The sequence below is a fragment of the Oryzias latipes genome, chromosome 4 (assembly GCF_053564925.1).
Source record: "Oryzias latipes strain Hd-rR chromosome 4, Olatipes_Hd-rR_3.1".
NCBI lineage: Eukaryota > Metazoa > Chordata > Actinopteri > Beloniformes > Adrianichthyidae > Oryzias > Oryzias latipes.
In genome coordinates, this window is record NC_136240.1 from 13,260,081 (window position 1) to 13,286,267 (window position 26,187).

Here is a 26,187-nt window from a genome sequence, read left to right on the forward strand (position 1 = left end):
ATAGCTCAAACTGGAATGTTAAGCTGGATCCGAATTCTTACCCTACCCCTTGTAGGGGCATTTGGAGGGATAGGGGTCTCCAAAATAGTTGTGTGTAGCGCTGTGCTGCAGAGGAGAAATGCATTTCTTCACGTGGATGTGCTCTGAAGCATAAAATTTTACATTTAAATGTAAGTAATGACTTTTTTCTTTAAGCACAACTGTTTAATGTTATAAAACTGATGTAGCTATGCATTTTCCGAGCACTGGCAGCAACTTGCTAATGTGGGTGACAGGCGATTATTGATGACATCATCGAGTGGTAGTGACGTCCAAATTATATTTGGACTTTATTTTTCCATAACTCTCTGTTTGGAGGGCTATATCTAGGGGTAGAAAGAAACCGTAAGGGAAGGGAAAGACTTCAGATTTGTCCTTACTATTCCAATGTCTTGCTTTATTGGTGATAAGGGTGAAAATCCCCAAGTCATTTGCGCATAAAACTGCAAAAACAGCACAGAAAAGCTTTAAAGCAGCCAGGGGCTTAACCCTTGTCAATAGTAATATTATTTTGAAATCCTATAGTGCGGGGGGTTTCAGTGTTTAGACATTAAGTGCAAGCATTGATGTGTTTTATTTATTTCCATTGCTCCCATTAGTAATTGTCAAACTTAATGTAAAAGGCGTAACATACAGCTTTACACACCCCTGCAAAAGACATTATCTAATCAGACCGTTGTTGAATTGAATCAATGCAGTATTTCTACTAAAGCTTAATGCAAACCTGTCATTAGGATATCAGAAAACACATGGTATACACCTTTTAAAGGAAATTTTCTGAGACAACAAAGAAGGATTTTTAAAACAAAACAAAAAAAACATCATGTAAGGATGCCTTAAAATCCAAATCTCAACTGTAAATCTGCACTGATTGAGGTGTGAAAGACAGCAGCTCAGTTCAAATTTTTGAACTGCAAACTAAAAATAAAAACAAATGCCGTATTTCTGACTTTCTTCTCACGTCCACCACCTCAAGAACTCATTGCCGTCATAAAAATCATGACACTCTCCGTATCTTTCCCACTCATGGTCTGACAAACCGTTGAGGGAAATACGGTCACGTTGCCTACAGTCATAACACCTCTGCCAGCATTTTTACTGCAGTGAGAAGGTAGGAGCCCCACAGTGAGCAAAGAACCAGGACCGTGTAGTGTGGTTAGTCCTATGTTTGGGAGCAGTAGTTACATTGAATAACAACTGAAAACTGCTGATATTTGAAATGACTTCTTGACATGTCCTGTATTACAATCCTGAACTTGGATTAACGGCTTCCTTTTGACAAATCTATTATCTGGTGCAAAAGCACTGATTTTTATTGTGAATGCAAATTTGTTTACATAGGACATTTCTTCCTAAAGAACATTTTAGAATCTTTTTGCACAAAAAATGGAAAATAAAACAAAAGAAAATCAGATAAAAGAGCACCCTTAGTGCAACCTATCAAAAGTTAGGTAATAGTTGGGGGCAGAAAAAACATTTCAAGTCTCGATTACCCAGGATTCTGGGTTATCTGAAGAACTGAACATGTTTGTGAGTGTTTAATATATCGGATTAGCTGTTGATGAAGCTGCAGAGGATAGGGTTAAATGAAGAAAGATGATTTATTGTGGGAAACCCTGAAGGTAGCAACCAAAAGGCAAAGAAGAAAAAAGCGTGGTGACATCATTTTAGAAAAGGGTAAATCTAGTCTAACTTTAATTCAATTACCAGATCAGAGAAAAACACTTTTGTTGTGAAGGACTACTACTAATTGTGTGATTTGTTGAAGTTTGTCAATATTCTTTAATGTTTTTCTAAAAAAAAAAAAAAGTAAAAAAAAGCTTTCAAATTTTAGTCACATAATTAGGACTTCCTGATCTACTACACATCTATAATAAGGTTGACTTGAGTTCTACATTCTCTCATTAGCTGCTTAATTGGACCAATGAAAGCACCAGTCAGGAATGCTCTGGCTTTCATGGGTTCTGTAGGTGCCTTTTAAATCATCTGTCAACTCAGATGGTGAAAAGAGGACAAATTTGCCAAGTGGAGCAAATAATTGCTTCAATTGAGTACCAGGAAGAACTGGCAAACAAGAGGTCAGTGAGTAGAGATGAAGGGGGAGTGGGGGGGTTGGGTAACCATAATGTCATCTGTTGTAATTATGCAGTAATATTTTTTTTTTTTTTTCATTTTTATTTTATTTTTTAAAGTTACTTTTCTTTTATTCTGCTGTGTCTTAAGTATGTATGTGTGTGTGTTTGGGTATTTTCTTCCCTTTTTTGGACTTTAACCTTGTGTCTTCTGTCTTTCCGACATTCCTGTCCTTCTCTCAGCAAATGTTTGATAAAAACGTATATTTTTGACAAATAATGTTTCATACCTCAAACACTTGTACAATATCATGAAGACTTCTTAGCTAAATCAAACAAACAAAAAATGCAAAAACATTCTATTATCTATTATTATCTATTACTTTTAACATATTCAGGTAATCTGTAAACAATTGAATTATTGCGGAGTTGAAGCACTCTCTTTAACAATACCTATATGCAAATCAAAATTATATTTTTACTGGACACCCCTATATTATCTATACTTCAAACTGATTTCATAATAATATTTAGTTGAACAGGACTTTTTTTGCTTGGTAAATATATATATATATATATATATATATATATATATATATATATATATGAAACCAGGGTTCGATTCCCAGGGGCAGAATGAACAATTAATGGAAATGGGGCAATTATCGTAACAATGGTGAGCAATTAACATCACCCAGTGAGGATCCTTGGGCAAGACCTTTAACGCTAATGCCTACCTCACAACATGAGAGACAGTGAACCACATATCGTGCCGGCTCAGACGTCGCCTGGCCAAACAAGGTCTGCGTCAGGTGCTGACGGACCAGAGCACCCTGATGGAAAGTGGGCTACTGGAACAAGATGGAAATGGACTAGATGTGAGACCAAGGTTCTGTTAGAATGCTACTTTTCAAGTTATCCCACCCAGAGGGGTTACATGCAGAGAATACGGAATGAATGGATGTTTCGAAACCCACAATTAAGGCTAACTGACAAACAACTGGTAGCCTAATGCTCTAACATCCACCAACGGCAACTCCTATCACAACTTGAGATTGAAGCGGTAAGGTAATTGCAACACCACGGGAGGGCCAGAACAGCAGGTCAGAGAGGAGGCTATACCACACTCCCACCCTGAGCTTGGGTACACAGCCCTAACAACCACAGATACGCAGAGCAAGGCAGCAACTGGCCTGAAAGACAAGATCATGTCTACAATGAACACCAGCTACAACGGTTAAGTGATGTACCACCTGAAAGTCTTCTGGAAACTGTGAATGAAGCATTGAGGGCAATTCCTACCACAACAATCACAGAAACCAATGAACTGGTTTACACTTAAGAAGCAGTGATCCTTGAGATGCTTAGCTATAAGAGCAAACATGGAGAAAACAATACCCACCATGGAAGCAACAGTTAGAGGCCAAATCAAGGCAACTCAGATGGATGTGAGTAAGCTGACAGAGGCTCAAAGAGGTACAATGAGAAAGCAAGTACCTAAGAAATGCAGCCAGATGCCCATACCTGAAGCACTGGAAACTGCCAAACCTTGAGCAGCTGCCTGAAGAGGTACACAAGAGACAATGAAGCCAGACAGATAAACAGGCTGTTCGCAACTCAGCCTGCAAAAGTGTACGCTCAGTGGCAGGGTCAAAACAGCAGAGCAGACCCACCAAGGCTAGAAACTGAACGGTACTGGAAAAGTATGGGAGAAAGAGACAGCACATAACAGCAATGCTCAGTGGCTGGTCTCTCTGAGAAAAGAACATAGCAAGCTCCTTGAACAGAATCCAGTAACCATCACAGTGGCAGACATCCAAGAAAGAGTCTCAGGTATGAAGAACTGGACAGCACCGGGCCCTGACATGATACATGCCTACTGGCTAAAGAAACTCCCACACTCCACGAGCGCGAACGATCGAACGATCCTGATCTAGAAGGATCCCTCAAAGGGTGCAGTCCCATCCAACTACCGGCCAAAAACCTGTCTCTCCACAACATGGAAGCTCATGTCAGGCATCATTGCAACCAAGATAAATAGGCACATGAATCGATACATGAGCAACACACAGAAGGGCATTGGTATTTATTTGGACAATTTATAGGACTAAAAAATACTAACTTGTGTTTAATTTTGAGAGGATATAAAACTGCTACATTGAAGTATTTGAATTTTTTTTCTCTGCCATGTTGAAATTTGTGGGGGAGAAAAAATGAAGTGGGTATTAAATCATTGGCTGCAGATTACGCAACATTATCTAGAGTATTTTGGGAAATATGTAAACAGTCTTGTTGCTAAACATGTATTTGACCTATTTTTGATATTAACTCAATCCAGAATGTGCTTTTTAATTTAGAATACAGTTTGCATGTAGACATGGAAAAATATCAAAATCAAGAAAAAGACGTGACTTAATCACAAAGAAGAAACCACTACTTTTTCTTCTCCTCCAGTCAATGACATGGCAGTAAAGGCTGCTGAGCACGCGCGAGTCTGACATCCTTGTCTCAAGTGGACTGACACAATTAATCCCAGAGACAGTAGAGACTTGCTGACAGGGCAAGATAAGCTATCTGCAAGAGCACAGTGCTGTGCCTGACCTGTTGCACATGGGCCTAATTTAGCCCTTATGGCATATTCAATGTGTCTTAACTGTGAAGGACTGGCTGCAAATGCATCAGACTTTGCATTGCTTGATGCCTTTGCAAAGGTCAGTGTTCACAGCAAAAAGGGCTATATTTGAGTTTTTTGTCTTTGTTTCTGCAGGTAAGTTTCTTGATATTTTAACTTGAAAAGCTAAGAAATAACAGGAACAATTAACGGTACTTAACTTTCAGTGTAAATCTTTTTTGAAAACTTACCACTTTAGTACATGATATGCATGTTACATTCAATTCCAAGTGTTCTTTCATAACATATTAATATACGTACAGAAATATACTGTATATATTGAAATATTAAACACTGGAGCCCTTGGTAAATAAATGTGACGTACACAATTATTATGATCATGTTATCATTTTGTTTTGTATTATAGATATTTCCATTTTAAAGGCTGTAACACACATTTTGTTAAGTCTCAGCTCATGCTAGCATAAAATTTATACTTTGAAGCATCTCCCTGGTTTTAATTGTGGATTATAAGTGGTTTAGTTGTTTTTCTGATTATGGTATATTTCTGGATTTAACACCAAAGTTGGTTCAGTTTTGGAAAACCGTTTTTTTTCCCCCAGAGCTGTTTGATAGATTTTTCTTATTTGCATCACAAAAAACCCACTACAGCCTCAATGTAAGCTTCAATGAAAACTGAACCAAGCTAGATTTGATTTTTTTTTCCCATGATGGCCCTTTCTTTAAAGTCGTAATTAAAATTATTTTTTGGTGTAAACCCTAAAACTCCTTTAACTCCTAGCTTTATTTCCGGATGGGTTTAAAAAACGAAGAGATTCTGAAACTTTTGGCGACTCAAAATGAAATCAGACTATTTTCAGTGGAGTGGCTTTCCGGGGTTCTGTGTTGTTAAAGCAGAGTTTCATCTGCCTTACAGCTGCTGAAACAATCGGTTTGCATAACTACAGAATTTCTGCACAAACTGTCAGAAACCGTCTCAGGGAAGCTCATCTGCATGCTCGTCGTCCTCATCGAGGTCTCGACCTCACTCCAGTTCACCGTAATGCACGGCCCCATGTTGCAAGGATCTGTACACAATTCTTGGAAGCTGAAAACATCCCAGTTCTTGCATGGCCAGCATATTCACTGGACATGTCACTCATTGAGCATGTTTGGGATGCTCTGGATCGGCGTATACGACAGCGTGTTCCAGTTCCTGCCAATATCCAGCAACTTCGCACAGCCATTGAAGAAGAGTGGACCAACATTCCACAGGCCACAATAGACAACCTGATCAACTTTATGCGAAGGAGATGTGTCGCACTTCATGAGGCAAATGGTGGTCACACCAGATACTGACTGGTTGTCTGAGTCCCCTGACCCCCTCAATAAAACAAAACTGAAGATTTCAGAGTGGCCTTTTCTTGTGGCCAGTCTAAGGCACACCTGTGCAATAATCATGCGGTCTAATCAGCATCTTGATATGGCACACCTGCTAGGTGGGATGGATTGTCTTGGCAAAGCAGAAGTGCTCACTATCACAGATTTGTGAACAATATTTCAGAGAACTGGTTATTTTGTGTATGTGGAAAATGTTTCACATCTTTGAGTTCATACCATAAAAAATGGGAGCAATAACAAAAGTGTAGTAATTATATTTTTGGTCAGTGTAGATATGTCCTTTTGTAACAGTCGTAACGGAAGACATCAAAGGAACCAGGGAACAATTGACTTAGACCTGTTTTCTTTTTTGATTTACAGATGATTAGCTGAAAATGACTGCAAAGAAGATGACATCATACTGTGTGTAATTTTTTATTTAACTCGTACTAATATAATATGTTTGATTCATGCTGTTATGATTTCTTTTCAGAGAGTTTAAAAAGAGCAAAAGAAGATTTCTAATCAAGATAAATAAATAAAAAACATGTCAACAACACAATAGTTTTTGAAAAATCAAAAAAGTAAAATTCACATAGAAAATGCTTGTCTGAACAGTGACTATCATTCAACATTTTGATCAAAACATTTGTTTTTGTTTTTTATGTGGAGAATCTTTGACAAAGGTTCAGTCATCTCCATCCAGGTCCTCAAATCTGGAACAGGACTAAACAACAGGTGTCTTTGCAGAGCTTCAAAAGCAGATAATTAGGACAGTGATAAAGAGTTGGTGATGCCCCTACAAAGGTTACTGTTCACAGCAAACAAATACTGGCAGGAGAAAGAGCTCTTTGTGCCAAAGGCCCCCAAGCGCAGTGGCCGTGGCCTGGAGAAAGGAAGAGTGCAATAGGAGCGGAGTGTCAAATCCACCTTAAAATGTGACATTGTTTGAAAAGAAGAAGAAAATTTGAAATAAAGAAATATGCTCAGCTTTGGTATTCATAAACTCTTTTCATATTTGCTTGTCTGATTCAGAAACTTTAACATTGCAAATAAATTGAATAAACAGCATTTTAAAAAACATTTGCTTCTCGCATTCCAGAAAGTATTTACAAATGCAAAAAAAGATGTCTTCTTTCTGTGGTTTTAGTGTCTTTGGCTCCTTCTTACAACATTGACTGCAGCCATTTGCACAAATAGCTGAGCTCGTGAACACCTGGTTTCAGGCTTGATAAATGCAGATGGAAAAACAACCAATTCAATCCTGTAACACATTTGATGAACAACGTTTCATGTGCTTTATTCTCCTCCTAAAATGTTACACATTCTGCCAGATATGCCTTTATTGAATATTAATTAAAGACAAATAATCTATGTAAATCACAAACAATAATGTTTCAAGTCTCGCAGGCACTTTTTGGAACATCGAGATATTACAGTTTTTTCAGAGGATAAGTTGCAGTTTTATTGCATAGTTTGGCCAGGGTTGTGACTCATTCTCAGGTGCAACTTAACCCATTAGAACACAGACCTATGTTTTTCTGAAATAAAATTGTGTCTTTTATCACAAGCCAAGTGGACCACAGAATCCATTTCTGATTTTTTTTTTCTATTACACTCATGCGACCATATTGGTTAAATGAGATTTTTTATTTATTTGTATTTTCCACTAACAACCCGCTAGTGAGGACTGTAGGTGAATGTATCAGTAGTTGCAACTGACAGCAATGCAGAAGTAGTAGCGTCGTCCTAAGCATAGCTGTTTAAAATGAACATAGAGTTTACACTTGTAAGCATGTTCTCTATGCTATGGTTTTCTGAATAATTGTTCATATGTTGTGACACTTAGACACTAGACACGTATTCAATTCCTCTTACCTTTCATAAAGCCAACATGGTCAAGGTAGGGAAGTGGGCTTATTCAGTCTATTATCGATACCTGTCACGTTAATATAATTTGCCTTTCAAGATGAAATGTCTGTTTTTGGTCCTGTATTTTTTTAAATGAATGTATCCAAAAAGTATGACTTATATATGATATTTGTTTTCCTCTTGTTTTTTATTTGTTTATTTTTTTTTTGCGTCTGCGACCTATACTTCCGAGCAACTTATCGTCAAAAAAATATGGTAAACGCAACATGTTTTTGTGTGTACAATTAAATGAAGTTACTGAAATGAGTGTCAGGAGCCACATAAATCTAACAGGTGGTTGCTAACTCACACAACAAGAATGTAGCTATAAAGATTGGTTCCTGTTTAGAATAAGGTTCCTATATAAGATATCTTTAATTACTTATCTTTTATTGACTTCTTATCTATACAATACAGTATCCAATGAAGAAATATTGTTTTATTTGTTGAAGCTTCTCTCCTCCACTAGCACTGATCCTTCTTTTTGTGCTGATTCTCTGTGGAACTTTTGATTTGTAATTTCCTCCAGAGTCCTTTGCTCTGAACTTTGAGGGTTGATCACCTTCCGTTTATTGCATTCAGTCTTTCATCTGTTTGGGATTTTAGAACAGGGACCACCAAATAAAATGGATTTGCTGCTTCACCATGGAGTGGTATAATTCTACCCTTAAAAATTGTTTTTTGTGGAAGTGTGCAAAATGAATTGTTTGAAAGTGCACTCAACAATTTAATTTATCTCTCATAAACAACCTAAATGCTATTACTGTCCATTTAAATTGTTTATTGTAAGTAAAAAAGGACATATGTTCTTCTTTTTGAACCATGTTGCACCTACTTTTCTATGGATAGTTTTATTATGGAACAGAGATTGTCAGATGAAACATTGCCAAATGTTTGAATGATTTTAATGTTCCTAAGATCCAAGTTTGTATTAATGCTAGGGTTCTACTGTTTTTTTTCTTCTTCTTTTTTATCATGAAAACTTCAGATTTAATCATCTTATGAATGATTTATGCCGCAGTGGTTAGCGCTCTTGCCTCACAAGTCTCGGCTGGGGGACCTGAAACAGAACCTTTTTTGCGTGGGGTTTTTACATCGGTTTGCTCCGGGGACTCAGGCTTCCTCCCACCATCCAAACACATGCTAAATTGTCCATAGGTGTGAATCTGAGTGTTCCTGGGCGTGTGATAGTGGCCTTGCGACATACTTGACCTCTCCAGGTTGTACCCTGCCTTCGTCCACAAGTGGCCAGTATAGACTCGAGCAGCCCTGTGACCCCGAATGGGAACAAACGGATTAGAAGACGAATTAATTAATGTATTAAGGCTACGGGGGTGTGCTTTTACTTCACCAGCTGGCGTCTATTACTGCAGACTGTATATAACTTGCTATTTCTTTTTTAACATGTTGGTAAAATCCTTTCAAGGACAATTGTTCTTAACTTAGGGAGGGGTCATGCATGCTGAGTAAATCCAATCCATTCTGTGTATGTGTGTATTTTTTATTTTATTTTTATTTTTCATTATCAAAACATAGTGGTTTTATAAATTCTATTAGAAAATTGTTTAGATTTCTTAGGTTTTTACTTCAGCAAATGGGTGACGTCATATTTGCCATTAAAAAAATAACTAAAGAAATGAGTGAGCATGCATTGAAATTGAGGAAACTAGATACACTTGTTTAGGGTTAGAGAGTAGTGAGTATATTCAGACATAGTTCATGATTACATAAGCCATGTCAAATTATTCTTGCATTATTTTGTATTCGTCAGACCAAAAGTCCTTGGTTTTACAGACGAAACGATACCAGACAAATCTATGCTTTGTATCAGCAAACTTTGCAGCATCAATGTCATGTACATTTGTTTTTCTTTTGTGAAGGATTAACCTTTATTTCTGCTTTCAATTTATATCTGATCATTTCTGTTTCAATGACACTGTTTATAATTGTCATAAACATATATAGATTTTTACCTTCTTTGAAAACCTGCCTTTTCCCTCTTGCATATAGAAATAGGAATAGAAATAGAATTAGAATGAATATTCTAAATCAAGAGTGTAAGGACTCATTAGTGCCGTTTCCTCATCTCACAGAAGAGCCGAGTTACAAAGAGCAAATCAAGCTCTACTTAAAGTAATGCTGCCATTTGCTTTTACATGATTTTGTCCTCGCCTTTATCTTGAGCCTCTTGAGGGAGCAGGCAACATATAAAGTCATTAGAGACATGATAACTCCCCATATAATTAGATGGAGAATGATTGAATCTTTAGTGCATCCATGGGGCAAACTCAAAGCACAATCAGTCATTCTGCCAATGAGGGGCATCTTGTATACTGCCTAACAGGGATGATTACAATTAGACTCAAAAGAGAGATTTTCCCTCTGCCTGTTTTGTCAAAAAGTTGCAAGTATTTTAGCTTTGAAAGAAAAAACAGGTTTCATTTAGTCCCATTACAAAAGCTCTCCAAAAAAAAATAAAATAATTTTTCTTGGCAGAACCTTATAGAATTGTTGCAGTCATTGTGGATGTGGTAAACAGTTCTTGCTTCTGCTTTAGTAATTTCAAAAATGGGATAAATGAAGAACAATATGAAGAACTGCCAACATGAAACCTGATATTCTTGAATCCTGACCTTTTTGTTGGTGCTGTCAGAGGATTTTAAACACAACAAAGGAACAAGACTTTTGCTCTTACTCAGTCAACTTAATCAGTTGCTTCTGTTCATGAAATACAGCACAGGGTCGGGTTTTTATGAAGTTTACTGGTGTATAACGATTTGTGTTGTTTTTGACATGTCACCTGATAGTTGTCACAGTCCTAGGGTGCGCACACACCAGGTATTGTGGCGTGTTCGAAAACGCGTTTGGCATATGGTGTTCACACTATACTCTTGCTACCTAATACTAGTGCATGTACTCACAGTTGGAAGAGGCGTGATGTTACTTTTCTAAGCGGTGCAAATCTCACGAATCTTGGTCCAGCCTTTTTCTTTCACAGCACTATTCCTATATGAAAGACTTGGTGTCATAGAATTCCAGACATGCACAAACCGTAATTATGAAATTCTCCTTCATGATCAAATTTCAAACAGTTGGCACCTCTAAGTATTGAAAAGGATGCTACCCATTTTTCACTTCCAAAGCAGAGTCCTTGATTGGTCAAAGTTCAACTGGTTTAACTGCTAACGCATGTTCAGTAGTTTTGCATTTTGCACGTGGAGCTCGAAAAGCGATGCATGAACATTAGAGTTTAAGAATGTTTTTTTTTTTTTAGTGTAGGGATATTGAGTGCTGCCCCTGCCTCTGTTTTGACACCCTCACCTTTATCTTGGCCCGAAGGATGCTCCTACAGTAGATTGATGCAGAAGCATCATTTAACCCAAAAGCAGGAAACAAAAAGGTCATGGGAAATAAAAATTATAGTTATGTTGATAAAACAAGGCCACATGTACAGTCCGTGCACTCAGGGGTATTATTTTACAGCCTTGGCCTATTTATTTATCAGACTGAACCTTTTTCCAAATCCATTCCATTCTTCATTTTCATACTTTTCATGATGAAAAGTAACCTAAAAGCCCCGCTTGTGACCAACATCTTTGTGTTCTTCAGTGTAGTGTTAAGCATTTCTGCAAGGTCGGGTTTCTTCTCATCTTGCCCCGCATTTAGGCTGGAAATAATTGGACTTTTCTTTTATGAACAAGGAACGCAAGCAAAATTATACATATTTTGACAATATACCGTATAAAGTAAAATAATCTAAAAATGTTGGTAATGTAAAGTAAAACACCTGCATAAAAAAAGGAAACTGTAATTTAATCAAAACAGCTGGATTCTAAAAAAATTAATAATGCAGCGGGCTGCTAATCACTTAGTTGGTGGGTTGATTATTTTTTTTTTTAGTTATTTGTCTTGAATCATCCAGTGCAAGTATGACTGTTACAAGTTTTGTAAAATCACATTGGATTATAGTACAGAATGAGTAAATGTTCATTTCAGCAGCAATTGTAACACTTAAGAAAACACAGTAAGGTTTCCTTTTTGATCTTAAACATGTTTCAAAATGATGCCGCTAATATGTTGCATTGTCTTAAGGTTAAACTTTTAGAATATAGTGTTTCCTTGTTTAGCGTTCTAAGAATTACCTGTGACAGGGGAAATTTACAAAGTATAACATGTATAAGAAAGAAATTAACCCCAATGCTGATAAGTAATTTCTCCAACTAAAACACTTTACTGTACAAATCATAGAAGGGTTTGTTGTCCCAAATGTAAAGATAACAAAAGAAAAAGGAAGCGTCAGACTTTAGGGTGAACCAAGGCAAAAATAATGAACAAAACAAAACTAACTAAAATGTCAAATGCTCTATCTGACCTTCAATTAAACAACTGAAACAGAACTTTACCAAAACAGGAGAACAAAGTTACACACAAAGTGGCAGTTCCCCCCCTACAAAAGTTGAAACAGCAAAAGGCCTCACAAAAACTCCTTCCATGTGGGGATTCCAGGTATGAAAGTCTCTTCCTCCAATCATGCGCAGCCACCAATCTTCCTCCCTCCAATCCCGAGCTGCCACAAGTTCCAAGTGCAGCAAACCAAACACAAAGGACCTACACACAAACAAAAAAGAAACTTTCGCCCCATACACAACACTCAAAATACAGTGGTTTATAAATAAATGAAGTAAAAGGTATTTATTTCTCAAACAGACATTAACATTTTTAGACTTTTTTTCTTTCTTTTGCCTAAACTCTAAAAGATCAAACTTTCGTAGAAAAATAAGTCCAGAATTATTGAATGAAACCAAAGACCTACTCGGGATCAAACGTTTGTATAGATTTGGCAAACTGACATCGCTGCAGGAACTTAGTGGAAGGTTTAAGTTTTTACTTTAAACTTGAGCAATGTTATTTTTTATTAAAAAATAATTATATTTTTGGATTGGGGAACCAATGGTGACATAAGTGTGAGAGAAAGAACATCAGAAATGGGTTATTTTTGCCACTTGATATGTGGTATATACCACATAGTTTTCCTTTTAAGGTAAAGTAAATCTGAGTTCTTAGGGGTAAATTCAGAAATACATATCATAGGTATTATTTTTGTTAGGTATTGAATTTAGGTTGAGATAACAAAGATAAACCTACATTTTCTGTGCCAATAATCTTCAGTCAGCCTAAAAAAAGGACTTTATACAGTGTAAAAAGGGAATTGGATATTAAATAATTTAACCATTGTTTTTCCATAATTCATAACTAAATCATATTAGTATTACTCATCAGCAAAATAATATTAAAATACCAGCAAGCCAGCATTGAAAAGATGCAATTGACAACTGTAGTGAATCCTTCACAGGCTTTTAGGATAATTGCAGTATGAAAACTCCTCAACATTTTCTTGCTTTGTTGTCTGGGATGTCAATTCATCAGACCACATGAAAGCTTTGTGAATGTGTTGTCACAGTGTTCATTCTGCAGAAAAAGAGTCTAACATCATTCAAGCGCATCAGCTTTTGCGGTTTTTGTTATTGTTTTGCATCCCAGTACCCCAGTGTCTCGGTGCAATCAGGTCAGTGGATGTGAAACTCTGTGGTGCTCCAGTCAGGCTGCATTTCAGAGGGACCAGAGCCCTATTGATCAAAGCATTCAGATGAGTCCAGGCCTTTTCCCCCAGTGCATCATCTTGGTGAAGCCAAAAGAGTCTAACAACAACAAACATCTCTGCTGCTACTGCCTGTTTCTCTGTGATTAGCTTCTGGGAAGATATTTTTAGAGTATCCCAGCCTCTTTGAAGACATGAGAAGCAAAGCCCATCCCTCCACCCCATCTCCTTCTCCTGTACAATTTCGTTTCAAACTACAGTCCAGCGTGCTTTGTTCACTTTAGCTCATTGTTGCCATACTGTCAGATGTTGCTGACTTTTAAGGGTTTCACTCACTATCTTCTTGCTTCACTCACCCTCCTCTATAGGCTCCTGTTCAGCGTGAACATACAGCCTAATGGATACAACTGAAGGCTTCTTTTAAGTTGAACTCTGGTCACACTGTCGATGGATGGAAAATGTGCAAATTTTCGTATACACTCGGTAAAGTTTTTGTATGAAACACTTTGTGGAGTCTTATCAATAGCAGGTGATTATAAGTAAAGGGGAAAGAGAGAAATAAAATCATGCCTGCAATCATTTTAATAGGAAATTCGAATGATTAACTTTTAGCTTTTTGCCTCACTGCACTCAGTTTTAATGGATATGTGAAAGAAATTGAATGCTAAAAATATTTGATCACAAACACAAGCTTTTCATAGTAATTACACTTCTATACAAACAATAACTATTCAATGCAGCAATTGATTTGATATAGTCTTTTTTTTCTGATTGTGGAAATATAAATTACCTAATTACCAAGATTCACCGCTGGGTTCCTCCGAGCCTATACAAAGTCTTATTGACTACATTTTGAATATCAATGGAGATTTTTCATTGTCATACCAATAATGTTTGTTTTTTAATTTTTTGTGGTTGTATCAATTGACATATTAAGTACATCTTAGAATTTTAGGATTATTCCTTTTAAATATATAAAAATTAACATTTTTTAGGAATTCATACAATTCATGAAAACCTAAAGTTACTTTTTTTTCCTAGGATTTAAGTTCTTATTTATATTTACAATTTGATATTTACATAAGTCATACCCAAGTCATATAAAGATTAGTGTAATGTTATTATATGCAAGAAAAAAAATGGGGTAAAATTTCACAATTCCATTTTTGGCATTTAATAGGAAAAGTAGGACTATTGACAAGGACCTAACCTATCAATTACAGTATTTAGGAAGTCAAGGCAATTTTTAAATATGCTTTGACAAGAAAAAGATTATTTATAGTCATCTATTTTTTGACAGTTATAATCTTCAATCAAAGAAAATCTCTTTGTTTATGTTTCACATTGATTTTCTATAAGTTTTTAGTTTGTTTTGTTTTTATGTATTCATTTATTTTTGTTTAACTAGGATAAAATACCATTATGTGCCTTTGCAATTTTTTAAAGCAGTTTGTTCCAAGTAATATTTCCAGAAAAAAAAAACCCAGATACATAGGCCTTTAGCTAAAAGAAAAAAACAAAACAAGTTCTTCAATAGAATAAAGGTGCTCCAAACATCTTACAAAACTATATATATATATATTTTTTTTTTTTATTTACATTGTTGGTACTACATCTTTTACTTTCAAGGAAACTAATAACCAACCAATAACATCCTGTCTAAAAAGCAAATGCATGTTCCTAATGCTTACAGCCCCAAACTTCCTTGACAAATACTAATCTATTACTTAAGTCATGAGAGAGTTTAACTTTTACCCTTAAAACTATAGATTGGGTTTTGAGGTTAAGATAACTTATTAATTTTATGGTATATTTTTTTATGTTTTGGGGCTGAGAGTTTAGTCAGTATCTGAAGGTGTCAAATAATCTAGGGTTTTTAAGATTAAATTAAAAAAACAAAAACAAAATCTTGTTATTGAAAAATACATAAAACAGGATTAAATATTTCTAATAAAAGAAAACTGAAAAAGAAGCAAATCCGCATCAAAAATAGTGAGAATCCAAAACCAGAAGAAAATTTACTGATGATGAAATAGGCTGCTGCAGGTGTGGTATATGCAGTTAGGCCAGGTGTGAATAAGTACCAGTTAGCAGGATGGCACAGAGTAGAATTTCACATAACTTAATGTACTGACCTCAATGCAGAAACCCAACAACGTCAAAGTTAAAGGCTAAGCTGTAAATATTATAAAAAATAGAAAAACTGTAAGAAGTTGAAATAAAACAGAAACCAAGTTAGTAAAAGATTAAACAAGAGCATATTACAGGAATAACAACAACAAATAAATGTGTTTACATATTTACAAGAACAACAGAACTGAAATGGCTGTAATTTTCTTGAAAAAATAATTAGAAGTTGACCCATAAGAGAAATGTAAGAATGGATATATGTGTGAAAATAAATAAATAAATAAATAACACTGCCTGCCTATCATACCTAAGCCTTAATTGACACATCAAAATGGAGAGGACCCACACAATCAGCAGCTGCTTCCCGATGATGCCGTTCAAATTAGATGGATATTAAAGAATCCCTCAGCTGAAACTACATAAATTATATATAATGAAACTTAATTAACATTTTTACTCTGACAATTAAATACATTAAACAGCCAGGCCGGTAGAAAGAGAATAGCAGAGGAGGGGAGGTGGGAAGAACTGCATGAAAGCTAGCTACCTTTAATGTTCACCAGTACACTCACTGAGTGCCCGCTCAAACGTTTACAGACCAATTAGTGCCAGTGGACAGCCACTCAATCAAGCCAAATGCCAGATTTGTATGGAATATTAAGTAGATCATAATGGAGTGAGAAGTCACTGAATGTTATCTTTGAAACTCTAAATGGAAAAATAGCTGCATAAAAATTTAAACTAGCAAAATTGACTTTTTTTTTCCTCTTCTTTATAGTGCATTAGTATTGGCAAGATCATAGTACTCAGAAAGGGAAAATGGCATAATTTACAATATTTTAGAAAAAAAATGGTTTCAATTGATTATTTATTATTCAGGATACTGTTAAGTCATTCTGATAAAATAATATTAGACTTATTTGGTTTGGCCTGTAGTTACTCTGACACAAATGTTATTTATGGGTTTGGCTCTGACACAAAGTCATTGCTCTGAATCAAGAAAGTAAAAGAAGGATAAGCTTCTATTGTGTCAAGCATTAGAAAATAGTTATGTGATGCTTTGACATACATTTGAAAAAATAAACAACACACCAAAGAAACCAAATATTTGCCTAGATGTAAATGTATTAACTTGTATTGAAGTACCCAAATTTCTGCCATTAAATGACCCTGCTGAATCCTGTCCCTTCAAAGACCCACTCAGATGAAAAATGTGTTGTTTTTGTAATATTTTCTTGTGGCATTTTTCTCATGTTGGAGGAAATATGTTGAGAAAATTAAGCTTAAAATTGCATTTATGAATATTTCTTTACTTCCGTTAATGTGAATCAGGAGCAATTTAAAAAAAGGTTAGTGAAATAAAAGCTTGTGAGATGATGGGTGAGCCACAAGCTCCAAGCTCCCAGCAAATGGATGGAAAAGACCACTGCGAATGCTTTTTCAGTTTTGTTAGACACATTTTGGTAAAGATAATTGATGGGGTACTTATTTAATAAAAAACAAGCAAACTCATATATTCTTTAACACCATATCCAGTATGATGGGGATTGAGAAGTCTATAGTAAGCACAGTCATTCTTTTTTCTTCATTTCTTGTTCAGCTGAAAGCAAGTCAACAGTTTGGTCAATCATCGTCCCAAATACCTCCTGGTTATTTTCCCCACTGGGTTAGCTTCATTTTTCCGATCACATCTGCTAACAGCTACCAGTTTGTTTAGTGTCTTCGTCAGCAAACCTCCACAGACCTAAGACATGGCTACTACAGTTTAGCACTTATCTAGGCTCCTCGGCAGGAAAAGAAAGGAAAGAGCAAAGGAGGTGTGAAACTAAAAATAGTGATGTGCTTTCAGTATCTGTAAATTTGGATAAATACCCTTTTTTTCACCAATATGAAGAGATTCAATTACAGCCTATGACACCTTTAATGGTGCCTACAAGCTATTTGTCATTTACCACCATTAGTGAATATTTATAGTCAAATCATCACTCAGGGTGGAACAGGCAGAGCAGAGCAACAGACCAAACATGATTCCTCACAGAAGACCAAATCATAATCAACAGGCTGAAGGGGTACATTTTTGTAACTATAATCCTCCTGTTCAATTTATAACTGAAGGATTTGAAGTAGGGGAGACCAGGGATAGTTGTAATAATGTTTGCTTCTCTGTCTCTAACTTAAAGCTCATTTAACCCAGTGTCTTTAACCTTCCACCTAAACTAGCTTCATGGGTCTGCTAAAAAAGGAAGTTTGCCTCTGTAACACACATACAAAATACATGGCTTGAGCTCAAACACACAAGGTAAATTGTTACAACTGACCTATACTGGGTCAGTTGTGACATGCTTGAGGGTGAAATGTATATAAAAAAATAAGATACTAAAACTAAATGGTTTAAAACTTTTTATTTACATTTTTAGACAAAGCTGTCATTAAAGAAGTGTTTACTAAATCAGGTGTTCATTCAATACGACTACTTTTCCTTTTGGCTTTTCCTTCAAGGTTCACCATAGTGAATCAGAAAAAAAAACAAAACTTGACTGATCCGGTATGGATATCTTAGATCTGATTTGCAGATTTGGTTTGGCAAAGATTTTAAGTCGGATGATCATGTTGGATCCGAGTTTGTGACCTGCACAATGAGACCCTGGCTCATTCTGGCTTGGGCCACCTCGTGGCTACATTAGGTGTTTATCCAACATTAAATTAAAAAAATGTAAAAATAATTTAAAAAATATATATATTAAGAAAAGTTTTAAATAAGGAAAATGTGGGCATGTGTGAGGATGGTTGTATGTTTCTAGTTAGTGTCTGTGTCAGATGGACAGTGGTGAAACTGTCCATCTGGTTGCTTAGCAGTTGGAGCAGAAGCTTCTGAACGGCAAATGGGGCGCAAGCTTGGTCAGAAACTGAAGTTGAAAAGCTCGACCTGAACAATTTGTTAGTTGTGAATCTACAAAATTTAATATCTTAAATAAGGCTGAATTATTTGGCCAAATACCACAACACTGGAATCTAGCTTGCATTCTCTTTGTTGCTGCTACCACTGTGAGCTCTCTCTTCGGGGTGGCAGTGACTCAGGCGGTTGGGCAGGTTGTCCAATGATGGAAGGGTCGGCAGTTCGATCCCCGCTCCCAGTCAACTGTCATTGTGTCCTTGGGCAAGACAGTGCCTGCCTCCAGTGTGGCTCCATTGGTGTGTGAATGTGCATAAATGTCCTGGTGAAGGTCAGGGGGACCGCAGGCGCAAACTGGTGTCCACGCCTCTGTCATCACCAAAAATGAATGAGGAGTGAATGAATAATGGACACATTGTAAGCACTTTGAGCATTTGGAAAAGCGGAGTAAATTTAATCAATTACCATTATTATTATTTATCATGGAAGATATGTCATATTTTGACAATGTCTTTCCAGAGTTAATTGTCATCCAGGAATCTCCTAATGTCTTGCTATTGTTTTAGTAGCCCATAGACACTTCAATCAAGCTGCCATACCATTTTGCCACAGATCTGACTGACTTCACTGGGCTTTTACATCGCTGGACACTTTTTTTTTAGAATGTCAAGAGGCACAACCTCGTAATTCTTTCTCTGCCAAAATCTTGACAACTAAAACATATGCTTTTGTTAAAATCCATTTAATCATACATTTACTTAAACGTATTTTGGGTCAGTTGTAACAACTCCCAAACTGTTACAACTGCCCCCATACACAAGTGTTGTGATTGCCCCTAAGTGCGTTAGTTAGGAGGAAGCTCACAATACTGTTAAAGCTAAAATATTAAAACACCCAACTTGAGCTCAAAGTTCGCGCAATTAACATGATACACGTTTGATCAGTTCAAGTATACAGCAAGACATGTAATTACAAAAAATCTGTGAATAAAAATAAATAATTTCTTACCTCAAAAAAACATGTTACCTACCAAATGCTGGAAAAACACTAACACCAACACAGTCCAGACATAACCCAATGGTTCCAACAAAAGTTGTCAGGAAAGTGTATTTTAAAAGACAAAAAAGAAGAATTAGAAAATATATGGCGACCTTTTGTTTATTTTGTAAAGAATTTGCACCCTTTAGAATAGAATGTTGATAATTTTTTGGATGGTATAAAAGACCTTTGTTTTTACTTTGAAGTTTATTCAGTTTATAACCATAATTTTGTCAATATCTAGGGAGAGGGACTCTTGTTCTTAGGGTGGGGTGGGGGTGTTGAAATAAGACTGTGAATAAGAGAAAGCATGACCTAAATACTGTTGAAGAAAGTTGCAGTTATTACAATGGCTGAATCGAGTGGAATGTAAAATCTGTTTTTGTTTTTTTCACATTGTAAATTAAATGAAAAGAAAGTGGAAAAAAAAACATTTTACCTTAAAAATCAACTGTGTTTGGTGAAAGACGATTATTTTAAATATTCAGGCTAGAGACTAAATTGAGCATGTGCAGTGTGAATCAGATGACTCTTACTTGTAACTGATTGGAGAAATTGTAAGTGTTACAACTTTCCCCGGTCTCCAATTGAACTATTAAAAGGTTTAAGGTTAGGGTTAACCCTATTTTTTTAAGCTATCAGTAAGCCTATTTACACATTAATTAGGCCTGCACAATATACCGCAAATTTATCGTTATCGCAATTTCAAGCTGTGCAATATCGTGCATATTGCAAAAGACAGCAAATTTGCAATAAATGGTTACCTTAGATGTGGCCAAACAATCTTATGGCAGCTTGAAGTGTTAAATGGATTGAAAGAATCCCTTTCTGCATTTGACCAATCAGATGGACCCCTTCACTGTCATGGTGGCCTGGCAGACTCCTCCCCCTCCAGCTCTGCTGCTTATCTCTCTCAGCTGTGACCACTCTACTCATCAGACACCTGCTACTTAAGGAGACCCAGCTTCATCATTCTTCGCTAGTCCGTTAACCCTGATGGTGCCTAGTCTCCTGAAGCTCACTACGTCTGGCCCCCTTGTCTTGTCCCAAGTTAACCTTGACTGTTTTCTTCGCTTCAGGTTCTCACCTCACGCCAAGAGTGTCACCTGAATCTCACCTCCTCGAGCAGCAGCTGCCGCAACACTCCTCGTCGACGCCACCTGTGTTTGTGAGCCACAGTCTCTGTGCTCCTCTGGATCTCCAGCCACGCCACGAACTCTGTCTGGCCTCCCAGCTCTTGGGACTCTGCACGTACGGTACCGGAGACTTCAGTCAAGAGCCGCAGCCACGTTACCCACAGCCTCGCCCGGAATCAACAAGAACTTAAAATAAACTCTTCTTACCTTTCACTCACCTGTCTCTGCCTCTGGGTTCCAGCGCCTGGGTCCGTTCCGTGTTCTAGTCATGACATTCACGTTGTTAACTAATCGGATGGCGCCCTATTATGTTGTATGTTCGCCTCCTATTTCAACAAGGGTCATTTGTGGTATAATTTTTAAGCTGTTGTAATGGAATGGGAATAATAAATTTTGTTTTTTTTGCTAATTGTTTATATACCGCAAATTATATCGTTATCGCAATATTAATCACTGATATCGCATATCGCGAGTTTTCTTCATATCGTGCAGCCCTAACATTAATCTAATACCTAATCTTTTGTTAACTTCTTTCATCTCATCCTGAATTTCAATATTTCACACAGAGAAAGCTGAAACTTGAAATAGATGTGCATTGATTTAGCAGGTTTTGAAAGCACTGCATAAAAACTTTTTTATGTACAATCATTTTCAGTAACATTCATCAAACGGTTTCTGCAAGCTGTTTCTTTAGTACATAAACTATACTGCAGTGCTACTCAATATTCAATTGATATGGCATTAACTTTGGCCTTACATACATATTGACTCTGCATTGTCTTAGCGCACTGAGGTATTCTTGTGGACCGCATCACATTTTTACTGACTGTACTTTTCATCTTGTTGTTTTTCATTCCTCTGACAAACTAATCAATGAGTAAGGCGATAAAATGTGAAAAATGAAAGTTGATCTGGCATTGTATTTGTCTCTTTCTGACTCATTTACACTGATATCCTTATTTCCAACTGTCACTCTTTGTGTCATTGTCCTCCTGCTATGTAGTGAGTCAGGGTCACTGTTGACAATGGTCCATGTAACTCGGTCTCCCCTTATGTGCATACTTTTGGGAATAAACCAGGAGTTGAATATACAATATTTTGTTGATTCTTTTGATGCTAACAACAAGGTTTTACACTTTGGCAAATATAGCCATTTTAGTAACCTTAAAAGTCATTTGTTAAGTTTACAAAAGGAAATCTAATTTATGACAATTTGCTCTAGAATTATGTTGAATCTTAAATTTCAACATGGCACTTTTTTTGTTCTCTAACATGTTGTTCTTAATATTTTTGCTTAAGTTTTAGCTGAATAAATTGGTTTCCTTTACTTTAAGCTTATAGTTCTGTTTCTGATTTTAGCTCCTGTATGAACCTCCACATTGAAAGTAAAAAGGTGCATTTGGAAAAGAATTTACCGTTTACCATTTATTATCTGTATAGCGGTTTTTCTACAAGTTTTGACTGCATGTTAACAGGTTAAATTAACAGTCAACAACATCTGCAACTAAAATTTGGCACCAATAACAGAAAAAAATTATATATATATATATATATATATATATATATATATATATATATATATATATATATATGTTGTGATCTGTTTACACACAATGAATGATGTCTTCATTCTTGCATTGGTTACAGTAGCAATGAAAATTCTAGCTCCCACAGATCATGACGACTGCATCAAAAAGTGTGTGGAAAATAAATGAAAGTGTGCAGAAAAAGAAGAGTAAATGTCTGTAGAGTGTTTACATGATAGACAAGTAAATGAAATGAGTGAAGCATGTGTAGAAAGCCATTCTGCATGTGTTTTTGCAAAATAGCAGCCAGTCTCAATTGTTATTTTCTCTTAAATAGCTGGACAGATGTTTGGGAATACATTTTTGAGAATTGCAGACTTAAGGAAGGTTTGTCTGGTGGTAGGGGTTGTGTAGTACTGTGGTCAGCCCAATAACCCTCCAGTGGAGTTAAATAGTTAGAGGTGTGCCTTTTTTTCTGTTCCTTGGGAAGAAAAGCAAGAGGACTTACTGTAGATAAGTTTTCATCCTCATGTACTGACAGGAACTCTGTGTTTCAAACCCCATACACAACAGTTCCACTGATGTACATTGGGATGTGCATGAACTCTATTTTTCGAGAGTCAGTTACAATTTTTTGGCATCACCTCTGGCTTTAAAAATATTTAGGACTGACTTTAATTTTTATCTAGGTAGTCTCCTTTGCTCTGTGTTACTTTTGAAAAAGGCATGAAGACTCTGAACACGGCCCTGTGGGAATCCAATGCTGAAGAAAATGGTAAAGGATCTATTGGTACTCACATTCACAGTTTGAGGTCTCTGTGACAGAAAGGTTCAAGATCCAGTCAGACAGTGGAGTGTTGTGACAAAGCTGTAGCTGTTTGCTGACAAGCTGCTGCTGGATTATTGTGTTGAATTCCAAGATAAAAATCAACAAGCAGCCTGGAGACGTGTGCATTTTGTTTGATCGGAGCACTCTAGGCTGAAGTAAAGCATTTTGTGTCAACCTGGAGGGCTTTGGTTTAAGCAAAGTGGATTTAGCAGTTGTAATGTGAACTCACCCTAACCTCTTAAAACACTTGCTAATTATTGGAGTTAGTGCAACTGGCTGGTAATCATTTAGGAATGGATTTTTAAAGTTCTTAGGGCTTAGGGTTTATATTTTGAAGCAGATAAGTGCAGTTAAGCCTGAAATCAAGTCCTTGGCAAATTTGAACTAACGGTTACTTTAACTCAACCAGCAAACTTGCTTGATTGGAAACAACCCAGGCATCTTGCAAAAGTTAGGCATCATTGTGGGAAAAAATAAAATAAATAAATACCCTTTTTACCCATTTAAACAAAAGAAGATGTAAAAAATGTGACAAGCAGCACTGAGCCAGTTCATCAGGGCATCTTTTGAGCAGACTGCCTGGGTTCACCTGCAGATTGAAAATGCTTCCGTTCGAAAGTCGGCCCTTTCTTGAAGGAAATATTTTAAGAAAACAAAACATAGCTATTTAGACAGCCAAAAAATGTCATGTTTAGTGTCAATTATTAAAAAAGCATATATATTTCACATTTCAAATCTATGCATTAACTGTCTTTTGTTTTGAAAAACTCGCTTTATCTAACAGAGTTTAGCACAATTCTAACTTCCATATGGGTCTGCCATTGAGGGTAACAGAAATAGTTTCGGCATTGATGAACGTGTTTAACTGTACAGATTATCAGTCACAAACTATAGATTCTTCCTTGTTACGTTCAAAACAATTCACTAAATAGATTAAATAGTTTTCCTTTGCATCTTTGAAAAAAGAGAAAACACATTAAGCAAATTTTTGGACATGACCACAAAGAACTTTATCATATTCAACAAAATTTAGAGAAATACTTTATTTTCTGCTCTCTTGTTGGTTCAAACTGTGATAAATGAAATACAATGTTATCTGTTCATGATGCTCCTGAAAGAATGTTGGAGTCTTAAAACCCCCCTCCGGTCCTCTATTGATCAAGTTTAAAATCATTCTTAGTGGTCTTTTAATTAAGATTATGCTGTTTTTTAAATCCAAAATCAAAAGATCTACGGAATCTAAGACATAGTTTCTGTATAGTTATGGCGGAGACCGTTGGCATGGAGAAACCCTTTCTCCCTTCCCTACTTGTATCTGAGAGCTCTCTGTTTGCCTTCTCCTGCTAACTTAACATTAGAGATGCAACAAAAATGTTGAGCAATATCGGAGCCATGCAGATGTAGAGTTTTGAGCCAAATGCCAATTCAGACAAGAAAAACAAAGACGTACACAGATCTAGTTGTTTGCAAGTGGATGCATCAGAATGGAACAAAGCAGGAACTTGAGGCCCTACCAGCGTATTTTCACTGATGCTCTTTCACTATGCTCTTTTTCAAATGACATTTTTTCATCTAGCCTTATTCACAAAAATTTGAATAAAGAAATACTCAGAAATACAGTTTTAATCTTAATTTGGTTTTATATACACGGCCCCAATCATGAGAAAAATTCCACAAGGACATGTTAAAAATACAAAAAACACAATTTTTATTGAAGCAGGTCTTTAAATGATCAAACAACAGTTTTTTTTTTTTTTTTTTTACTTGAGGCAATAAAGTTGAAAGGTTCAAGATTGTAAAGGCTAATCATAGCATGTTATGCTTCAGTTATGATTTTTTCTATATTTTGTTAAGTATTGTAGATCTTCATTTTAACATATCAGCAAAGGATTCTTTTTCATGTGATACTAATATTTTCTAAATTAAACCTGTAACAACTCTCGGCTGACTAGTGCAGAATCCTACTTTGACACTCTAAATTTTGGGAACCTGATGAAGGATTTTTTTTAGGAAATAATGTACTTTTTTCAAAAAAATTTTTAGTTTCCAGCAGATGCTAGCAACGATGAGTTGTATTTTCAATAATTAAAGAATCTGAAAAGCCAAAGCCTATGTTTACCACACAGTGGACAACAGCACAGCAACCGTCTTTAATTTTAAAATGGTCTTACCCAAGGTGTCAAAGAAAATCAGACGTCTCTCACATCGTCCTGCCCTCTTTCGCCCTCTTGTATATCCTTTTCTCAATCCATAACCCAACTCCCAACCCCGAGGAGCTGGAAGGAGGTTTGTTGATGGATGTTGAAAGCTGCTTTGGTCCCACAGCAATTAACTCTTCTACTGCAAGAAGCAGCCTGCCAGTTTGATGGAATCTCCCCAACAATGCTGTCTGTCACACAATTCAAGCGGGGTTACAGACAAATGCTTCATTTACGTGTTTGCTCTACTGTTTTGCTTGCGGTCCGCTGAAGGCCAAAGTGAATGGTTGTTGGGGCATCAAAAGCCATCAAGTGCTCATGTGTCCACACTTAAAGCTTATGCAGTGAAGCAGGTCAGCGGGAGTACAGGGATTAAACAATTGTGACAAGGATCAGAGCAAGTGCAGACGAAAAGGCATTACAGGTAATCCTTAGATGATGCTTTAATTCAACCAAGGTCAGTGAAGGAGCCTTTTTGAGGGATATTACTGATCTGATCATGTGGCAAATACAAAATCTAATCTGTAGACTTTTTAATAGTAATCTTTGCTTTAATATATTTTGTTCTTTCACAAGTGTTTTAATTCTTTAACTTAACGAATGCAATAGTGTTTCCCCCCTTTTTTTAATCTTTAGTACTTGTTTCTATTTTATCTAAATGCTCGCAGGAGTACTGATTGGGAGGAATCGCTACATTTCAAATCTGACTTGCTGATGGACGAACTACTTTTTACAGCAAAACAAATGATAGGATGAAAAAAGGAAATACTGTGGATCTTTGAACTAATAACTAACGATATTAGCCAAAAAAGATACTGTAGATCA